The following is a 10,663-nucleotide window of genomic DNA, read 5'->3' as shown; positions in this document are numbered from 1 at the left end:
GTAAGTTGTATCCTACCGATTGTCAATTAGATAATGGGTGGTAGATCTAGCTCCCTTATGATGATTCTTCTTCTTCAAATCAAGACATCATTATTCAGCTGATGATCAAAAGAAACAAGTTGAGACGAGATATCATGAGATGAATTTCTTGTTTATGTCGCTGAGATGAAGTTCATGGGACTTAACCTGGAGACTAGTAAGGTTTGGAGGAGTAATCTCCCATACCATTGACTGTGGATTCTTCTTCTTCTATGAGATGAGTCAAAATGCAATAATGATGCCACTGCCCACCTTTTTATAGTGAGGCATGTCATCTGAGGTGAGAATTTATGATGTGAATGAAAATTCCTCCCTAGCTGAGAGGGAGTGTTGAAAATTGGGCAACTTCGGTATGAATTTTCCCAAAAAGAAACCCTCCTGCCCCAAAAGAAGCCCATCTGCCCCAAAAAAGAAAAAATAATTTTATAATATCATGGGCAAGAAATTATTAAGGTTCTTGGAACATATATTTAAATGTTATTATTATTTTGAGCAAAAATTTAACTTAAGAAATTCCCTCCAAAATTCAAAGTGGACTTAATTAAGGAAAACCCTAAAAAAGGGAAAATCGATCCACCTTAACATTGTATAAATTAAAACGTTTTTTCATAAGGTTTTATCATCAATTATCTCTCATCTTGATTACTATTCATGAAGAAGAGGCTCGTATTTCCTAAGGCATATTGGTCATTGAATTTCAAAGGTTCGCTTATCTGAGTGGCTCTACGCATTATTATATTGGATCAATGGCACATCGACTTGATGATTTCTATGTTTTTGTGATTCAAATTATATATTGGCTCAAGGGCACAACAAATTGATGATTTATACGTTTCTATGATTCACATTATTGTATTGGCTTGATGGCACAATGACTCGATGATTTATATGTTTCTTTGATTCAAATTATATATTTGCTTAATGACACAACGACTCGGTGATTTGTATATGTTTATGTGGTTTGAATTTTACATTGGCTCGTATATGTTATAGTGAGGCTCGCACTTAATATATTACAAAGGCTACTTTATGGCTCGCATTTTCTTGTGGCACAAATTTGTAGCTCAATTTTGTGGCTCGTTGGTTCGCATATTCCTCTGATGGCTCGCTCATATATTCCTTGTGGTTTGTAGTATCTACTATAACTCACTCTATGGTGTTATGAATGGCTACTCATATATACATATACTATATGCGATGTAGTGACCTAGGTTGTATTTATGCTCTTTGTGATACAATTACAGTGATTCAGTTCTATTCTATAGTTCGCTACTATAGTAACTCATATTACTTATTCATTATGGATTGCATTTCGTTATCTCTATATTGGGAATCACATATTCACATGGGACATCGTATTTGGTTTGTATTATTGTAACCTATATTCTCTAGCATCATTTCTATATTGTACACATAGTGGCATTGTATTCCTATGTGGTTGAACATTGACTTGGATAGTGACTGGAATATATATGACTTTAACTTGAAACGTGACTTGATCTTAATATATACAACAATGAGGAGTCATGATCATGATTTACATGCCTATGACCTCATTTTGACCTAGAAACACATATATGGCATGACAGTAATTCTCATATGGCAGTGAGTTGATATATATCTAGACAGTTACCTTGTCTAACTATGACCCTTTTTAGTGACATGTGACAATAATCTTGTTCTTATGATATACATGATGACAATGACCATAAATTATGCATAACAGAGATCTTGATATAACAATGTCCATGACATGACAATATGATTGTAATAGTGATCTTGATGATGGCATACTCTTAATGACAGTGAAAACATGATGGATGGTTTATGTGACAGTGATCCTATGGAAAATGTGATATTACAACATCTCTCTTGGACTTGTTTCATTCAATTCACAAACGAAGTTGTGAACTAAATTGAGTTAGCCCGAGGTGGCCTGATGTGATCATTGTGTTTCATTATGGATGTACTTTGTATCTCAGCTAAATAGTTGATGAATATATAATAGAAAAAAGAAATCGGATGGGTTTTCCCCCTTGTGGGGTTTTTCCATGGTCTTCAACATAAATCATGGTGTCTCCTTTGTGAATTTTTTTCTTCTATTGTTCTTTATTTCTGCTACACTATTGATGTTATTTTCTTTCTACATAATTGCTAATGATGTTATGAATAAATGATGAAAAGTTTGTAAATCCAATTATCTAAAGCAAAGAACAATACAACCCTAAGAAAAATTATCAAGAATCTTTGACTAAATGATGAAAGATTAGGAGAGAATCTCCCATAAACGTAAGTGTGTCCACTTGATGTTCTTTGACTAACAGAAGTCCCTGGTAAAGACCATATATCTCAACTTGATTATTTTTCACATCACCAAGACCCCATGAGTATCTCAACACTTTATCCTCCTTAGGGCCATAAAGTACTCCACCCCCTCATACCAACCCTAAGGTAAAACACCAAGTCTAGTAAAAGATAAAACACTTTCATCTTCTCATTATATTGTTTCCCATTGCAATATTAGAGTAAATATAGATTTATTTCACACTTCATTTGCTTCTTAGAGAGATACATGGCTACTAAACATGAGTGAAAATGACACATATCCTTTTGAAGAGACTTCTCTAAAGACTTTAGTGATAATGTAGATGAAATAGTGTGTTTTGCAGATAATTCAAGTCTCAAACCCTCAAAACTTGGAACCATCGAGCTTATACTTCCTAGATGTCTTGATTTTCTTTTGCATGATGTACTCTACCTTCTAAAACTACGAAGAAATTTGTTATTCCTAGTGCACATCCACCAATAAGGCCAATCTATTCACATCTTCAATGGTAAAGTAGAAATAAGGAAAGCATCTAACAACATGGTTGTCATGATTGATGTAACACTCCCTTCCACCCTGTAACAACCCCAAGTTAAAAGTTCATGTAATAAAATTAATAAAGGAAAAATATGGCCAAGGTCATGGGACAAGTATTCCAAATTGAATGTTGGGAAAAGCAACCTAGTGGGTGCTCATTTGGTTTATTATGGCTAAGGAAATTGGCAAAGGCATTAGCAAAGGAAAAGAGGCATTGATTGGCATTTTATTTGTGAAAAAAAGGAAATTAGGAGAAAAGGGAGATGAAAGGTCACATAGTTGTATGAGAGGAAAATTGAAGGGAAAATAGAGGAAATTGAAGCAAATAGAGTCCTCAATGATAAAAAGGCTTATGAGGATCAATTCACAACCTTTTGTCAATTCAATTTTTGAGCTTTCTCTATTCTCTCATACTATTGCACACTTAGAGCATTCTTGGGGCACTCTAGAATTGGATAAAGAAGGTAAAGGAAGGACAAGAAAAGCAAAGGAAAACAAGGGATAAGCAAAGAAAAGTTGGATCAAGTAGCTTCAGCGGGAAGACTTGCAGGTAACATGTTGCATGTGTGATTTCCTAGCTAGTTTGTAAATGCATGGTCCATGCATGTATGTATTTGGTTCTCTTGCTGCCATGGGCATGGGCTTTGCTAGGTGTGACAGTGGTTTCAACCTTGCCTTTCCATTTCTGAATAACCATGGTGTGATGGGGTTCTTTTATTTGGTTGAGATTTGTATTTCCATATGGTTTTGGAACTGGGTGAGGTCATCTCAAGAAAATTCCCAAGGGTTGGGGGTGGAGGTGGTTTAATCTTCGAAAAGCCCTTAACAAGTGGGTGGAGACAAGAAAATTCCTCAAGGTATTGGTGAAGAAATTATGAGGCATCTAAGCTTGTTTTGAGCCTATTAATCCCTTGCCCGATTTTGCTGGAATTGTGGTAAAGCTTGAGGGTGGAGGTGGTTTAATTTATAGGAAGCTTTGGTTGTTTATGTATTGGTTTTCTTGTGTGTTCTCTAGACCGAATTTGGCAAGATCGTGGTAGCATGAGGGTGGAGCTGGTTTAATCTTTGGGAATCCCTGGTTGTTTTTGTCTTGAGTCCCACATTCATGCTTGGAATATGGCACAGGGGTGATTGGTTGAAAGAAAGATTTGGTTCAACTCAATCTATGGTCGAGTGGTACATGGAAGTCCCTGACTTTGTTGGATTTTGCATATGTTAATAAGAGCTCTTTTCCTATTGTATTTCATGAGTAATTGTACTTGTTATTATGTGGCTTTGATGGTTGTTCTATCATGGTTATTATTCTGGTTATATGTTGGTTATAAGCATGGTTTCATAATAGGTTCTAGCTATGGCTCTTGACATGTTTTGATTGGTTGATGAATGGTTATTGAATGCATTAGCTAATAAGTGTTATTGCAGCTATTATGAGAGGGCATTAGACTTCTTGATGATTCTCATGTAATTATCAAACCCCCATGTTCAGATATGCAATCATGACCTATAGATTACATGTTCTCAATATGTTTGATGAAATAAATGTCATGGTTAGGTCAAGTCTTTGATCAAGTTTTGTATGAATGGCTTTGTATTGATGTTATTTATCATTTTGTAAAGTCTCATTGAGTTTTGGCTAGTGGTTTGGAGGTTGACCTGGAATTAGGCTCAGAATCTGGGACCACACTCGCTGAACTGAAGAATTTGGATCAGAACTACACCTTAGTAGGCTTCTGCATGCATTTGGAGGCCCTCAACTACATGGATGCCTTGTAATGCATGCGGTTGGAAATCTAGGTCAGTAAAAATGCATTCCAGCTCAAGATATGGACATTAGGAGTGGTTGTTTAGCTCTTAGGTGTCATGTAGCTCCCGAGCAATGTCAGTAGGGTTCTAGTTTGTCAATTCCGCTTCCTTAACTGTACTTAGGAGGTTGAGTCATGTCATAGTAGCCCTCAGCTCGTGTTTACCCCAATAGGCCGGTGAAATTGGGTAAATGTGGGAGGGATGGTTATATATTGGTATCATAGCATGGTTAAATACTTGGACTCAATGGGCATAATGTGTTTATCATGCATGCATGTCAGTGTCTATATGGTTGTTATGCATGCATTGTGATGGTTATGGTTGTCGTGCATGAGGTCATGGTATACAATTGGTATTATCATGCATGGTGTTGGTATATAGTTATGATTATGAATAAATATGTACCATACTAATCTGGACTGATTTTGCAGACAAGTTAGCCTCCCCTGAACTTGACTGAGGTATGTTGGTTATGTTTGTATTTGGTTATCTGACATGGTAAGTTTGCAGGAAAATAGGATCAGAGATGACTAATAAAATGGTGGATTACAGTTCACGAGACTCTCCTTACATATCAAATGAGCAAGAGAGAGATGAGTACTCTCCTGACATAGCTAACACCTTAAGAAGTTTAAAAGTAGAAATCAGAAGTTGTAAAGCAGATAATGACAAAATCATTCAATCACAGGAAAGAATTTCCAGGGAACAGGAGAAACAAGCAGCGGTCAATGTAGTTATCCTTAAGAGTTTGTTAGACTTGGAGAGACATGGACATCCACAGATCAATTATGGATAGGAGGCTAGGACTAATGGGGCATATGATAACAGGTCTCATCATGGGCACAGGTCGAACATGGATCACACAGTCAAAGATGGCAGGTTCTTGGATACACCTGATAGGAGAGGTAGTCGATATGGGTTCTACTCTAGTTCTAGTTCAGATATGTATCATGGTCATCATCACTATCATCCTTATAGGAGGAGCGAGAGGGGATATTTGCCAGATGAGTTCAAGAAATCCAAGCCACCCACATTCAATAGAGAGTTGAGGAAACCGGAAGATGCAGAGGCATGGTTGCTTGGGATGAAGAATTTATTTGAGTAGCATAACTATACAGAGAACATGAAGGCCAAGATAATTATTTTCAGTCCCAAAGGGAAAGAAGACATATGGTGGGAGGATGTGAAGTGTGTTAAAGACACAAGGACATAGGAGTTGAGTTGGCATGAATTCAAGAGACTTTTCAGGAAGAAATACTTGTCAGACGAATACTATGACGGAAAAGAAAATGTGTTCGATGAGCTGGAGATGGGATCTATGATAGATGAGTAGAACACAACTAAGTTCCTGGAGTTGTTGAGGTATGTGCCATATCTTAAGGATGAGAAGAAAAAAAAATAGAGATTTATCAGTGAAATTCCATTAACATTCAAGGATTGGGTTGAGTATGATGAACCTCGGTCACTGGAAGAAATCATTTGAAAGTTGGAGAACCATTATGAGCTATCGAAGCATAAGACCAAGTCTAAGCAGGGTTGGAAAGGGAATGATAAGACTAAAGGTAAATGGCCATCGAAGCGAGAAAGACCTCAAGATGCAGGTGAGAAAGAGAATGTTGCTCCTTAAAAGAAGTTTAATTTAGTTGAGAAGGGACATGAGTTGCAACCTGGAGAGTAGCAGAACAAAGGCCTTCGTAGTGTTGGATATGTGGTAAGAATAATCACAAGAGGTATTTTCCATTGTATTAGGGTGGTATACCCCAGATCTACAATGCCCGGGAGGCATAGACAGTTGGGGAAGTTGGACAGAGCATTCCTCAGATCTATGCAACATTTTATAACAAGCAGGCAGATCACCAGGCATCCATTATTGAGCTGGAAGGTAATATTTGTGATCGAGTTGGTTCTATTTTGAATGACCTTGGATCTAATTATAGTTATGTTAATCCTGACCTGGTGGATAAGTGAGGTTTGAGAAAATAAGTGCATGCATAGTCTTGGTTGGTGCACTTGGCTACAAGTACTAAGAAAAAATTTCATGATTGTGTAAGAGCTTGTGCATTTTAGCTTAACAATATGTCTACGTCAACACACCTGAATGTGCTTCCGTTGGGATCATGCAGTATGCTTCTGGGTATGGACTTGTTGTATCTTCACAGGACTAAGGTGGATTGTTATGAAAAGGCTAATGAGTGCTTGGATGACAATGGATAACAGAGAATCTTGCAGGGTAAGAAGAAGTTGACATCATTTAGAATTGTTACAACTATGCATGCAAAGCGCAATTGCAGGAAATGGTGTGTGTAATTTGCAGTGCATGTTTCCAATGATAAATGTAAGGATGTTGAGGATGCACAAGTCTTGAAGAGGTATTCGGTTTTACAACAGCTTCAGGATGTATTTCTAGCAGAGATTTTAGAGTTGCCTCCTCACAATGAAGTGGACCTTTCTATTGAATTGGTACTAGGAGCAACACCAACATCAAAGGCACCTTACAGGATGAGAACTTCATAGTTAGAGGAACTAAAGTTGCAGTTGAAGGAAATGTTTGACAAGGGATACATTAGGCCAAGTGTGTTGTCGTAGGGTGTACCAGTGTTGTTTGTGAAGAAGAAGGATGGTACTCTCAAGTTGTGTATTGATTGAAGGTAGCTGAACAAGGTGACGGTTAAGAACAAGTACACTTTGTCGAGGATCGATGACTTACTTGACCAATTGAAGGGAGTAACAATGTTCTCTAAGATTGATATGAGATCAAGACATCATTAGGTACACATCAAAGAAGAGGACATCTACAAGACTGCTTTCCAGACCAGGTATGGGAATTATGAGTTTGTTGTAGTTCATTTTGGTTTAACTAATGCTCCAACTACTAGTATGTGTTTGATGAATAGTGTGTTGCGTCCTTATCTAGACAAGTTTGTGATTGTATTCATTGATGATATATTAATATATTCTAATAATGAGGAAGAGCATGTTTAACACTTAGCAACAATATTGAGATTGCTAAGAGAGCATCAACTGTATGTTAAGCTTAGTAAATGAAATTTCATTTAGACATAGGTATATTACCTGGGAGATTTGTTTCCAAGGAAGGTATAACAATGGATTTGGAAAATATCATAGCTATCATGGAATTGGAAGCTCCTAGGAATGTGGATGAGGTTAGATCATTCATGGGGTTAGTAGGTTATTACAAGAGGTTCATCCAGAATTTCTCATGGATTGCCTATCCTATTACATCATTGCAGAGGAAAGGAAATAAATTTGAATGGACAAAGAAATGTGCAGCTAGTTTTAAGTAGTTGAAGTCGTTTCTTACAAATGCTATGGTTCTAAAGATTGCAGATCTAGACAAAGAGTTTGTGGTGTGTACAGATGCTTGCAAAAGGGGACTTGGTGGAGTCTTGATGCAGGAGGGAGAAGTGGTATGCTACGAGCCAAGTAAATTGAATGAGAACAATCAGAACTATGTGATGCATGATCTTGAGTTGGCAACGATCATTCATGCATTGAATATGTGGAGGCACTATCTTCTTGGCAGGAGGTTTGTATTGATGAGTGATCATGGTGGATTGAGGTACTTGTTTGACCAACCTAATTTGAATACCAGGCAAGCTAGATGGTTGACCACACTTAGTGAGTTTAACTTCGAGATCAACTACATCAAAGATAAAGAGAATAGGGTTGCAGGTGCTCTTAGCATAAGAGTACATGTAAATCGTATGAAAACTTTGAGTTCATATGGGACAGATTTATAGGATCAAAACTTATAGGCAGGACAAAAGGATGACATGTATCAGCATCTTCGGCACAGGTTACAACAACAGGGTACAGGTGATATAGATGTGGATTATCATCTCACAACAAATGGTTTGGTGCGATTTAGGGATAGGATCTATGTGACAGACAATAGTGAACTCAAGAACCTTATATTGAGGGAATTTCATGTTATGCAGTATTTAGGTCATTCGGGATATCAAAAGATTTTGAAAGTTGTGAAGAAGATATACTATTGGCCGAATCTTAAGAAAGAGGTAGCTAAGTTCGTCGCAAGGTGTTTGGATTGTCAACATGTAAAATCAAAGTGCAACCATCCAAGTAGTTTACTACAGCTGATTCTGATTCCGGAATGGAAATGGGAGTTCATTTCCATTGATTTCATCACAGGTTTGCCGAGAACATATAGGCAACATGATTCCATCATGTTTGTGGTTGATAGGCTGACCAAGATAGCTCACTTCATTCTAGTGAAGTCTACTCATTCAACTAGTGAGGTAGCTCAGGTCTTCATCAGGGAGATAATGATATTGCATGGTATTCATAAGAAGATCGTGTCAGACAGAGATGCCATGTTCACTTCCAGGTTTTGGAAGGAGTTATTTGCAGGTTTGGGTATAGAGTTGGCCTTCAGTACAACTTATCATCCACAGACAAATGAACATACATAGAGGGTCAACAAGATTCTAGAGGACTTGTTGAGGATGTATGTGATGCACCAACAACAAAGGTGGGAGGAGTATCTTCCACTAGTTGAATTTGCTTACAACAATGGGTATCAGGGATCACTCAGGAGGAGTTCGTTTGAGACACTTTATTGGAGGAGTTGGAATACTCCTATTAGCTGGAGTCATTCAATGAACAGGGTATTGATAGGACCAAATATGTTTCTAGAGATCGAATAAGAAATCCAATTTATCAAGAAGAATCTAAAGGTAGCACAGGATAGACATAAGAATTATGCAGATCAACATATGGTGTTTAAGCACTTTCAAGGTGGGGAGAATGTGTACTTGCACATCAAGCCCAAGAGGAGCTCCTTGAGGATTGGGTCATGTGCCAAGTTGGCACCTCTGTATTGTAGGCCTTTCAAGATCCTTGAGAGGATTGGACTAGTGGCCTACAGACTTGCACTGCCTCCGACAGTTAAATTCCATGAGGTTTTACATGTGTCATTGCTTAAGAAGTATGTGAAATATGTTTATCATGTGATTGACTAGTATGTATTGCAGGTGGAGCCAGAAGGATAATTCTAGTCAGAACCTCAATGCATATTGCAGTAGAAATAACTCATGCTCTGTAACCAAGCAATCAAGCAAGTTAAAGTGTAGTCGAAGCACTTTTGGCCCGATGAAGCTACTTGGGAGATGGCAGATCAGATGTGGGCTATGTATCCTTCATTATTTGCTAGTTGAGGCAAAGGAGTTTTGGTATATGTACATATTTATGTATGGTTGTTATTGTGATACCGCTATGAGTTGTGCTATAAAGCTCCAATAAGAGGTATGGTTGTCATGTTGGTTTTGCTTCTCAATGATTTGTTATTGTAAATATTGCATCGAGCTAAGTTATAAAGCTCCATGGGTAGTATGTTTTGGTTTTCAATGGTCTTGCTGGTCATAGGTGTCATAGAACATCGAGGACGGTGTTCCCCAAGGGGGGGGGATTTGTAACAACCCCAGGTTAAAAGTTCATGTAATAAAGTTAATAAAGGTAAAATAAGACCAAGGTCATGGGACATGTACCAAGATGAATGTTAGGCAAAACATCCTAGTGAGTGTTCATTTGGTTTATTATGGCTAAGGAAATTGGCAAAGGAAAAGAGGGATTAACTAGCATTTTACTTTCGAAAATAAAGGAAATTAGGAGAAAAGGGAGATGAAAGGTCACACAATTGCATGAGAGGAAAATTGAAGGAAAAATAGAGGAAATTGAAGAAAATAGAGGCCTCAATGATAGAAAGGCTTTTGAGGATCAATTCACAACCTTTTGTTAGTTTAGTTTTGGATATCTCTTTATTCTCTCATGTTATTGCACACTTAGAGCATTCTTGGAGCACTCTAACATTGGAGAAAGAAGGCAAAGGAAGGACAAGGAAAGTAAGGGACAATAAATGACAAGTTGGATCAAGAAGCTTCAGCAAAAAGACTTGCAGGTAATAGGTTGCATGTGTGATTT

The sequence above is a fragment of the Pinus tabuliformis genome, chromosome 2_2 (genome assembly GCF_031772625.1).
Source record: "Pinus tabuliformis cultivar Carrire ecotype Pingquan chromosome 2_2, CPIR1, whole genome shotgun sequence".
In the NCBI taxonomy this organism is placed as follows: domain Eukaryota; kingdom Viridiplantae; phylum Streptophyta; class Pinopsida; order Pinales; family Pinaceae; genus Pinus; species Pinus tabuliformis.
The sequence above is the reverse complement of the archived record's forward strand: the minus strand, read 5'-3'. Positions refer to the sequence as shown.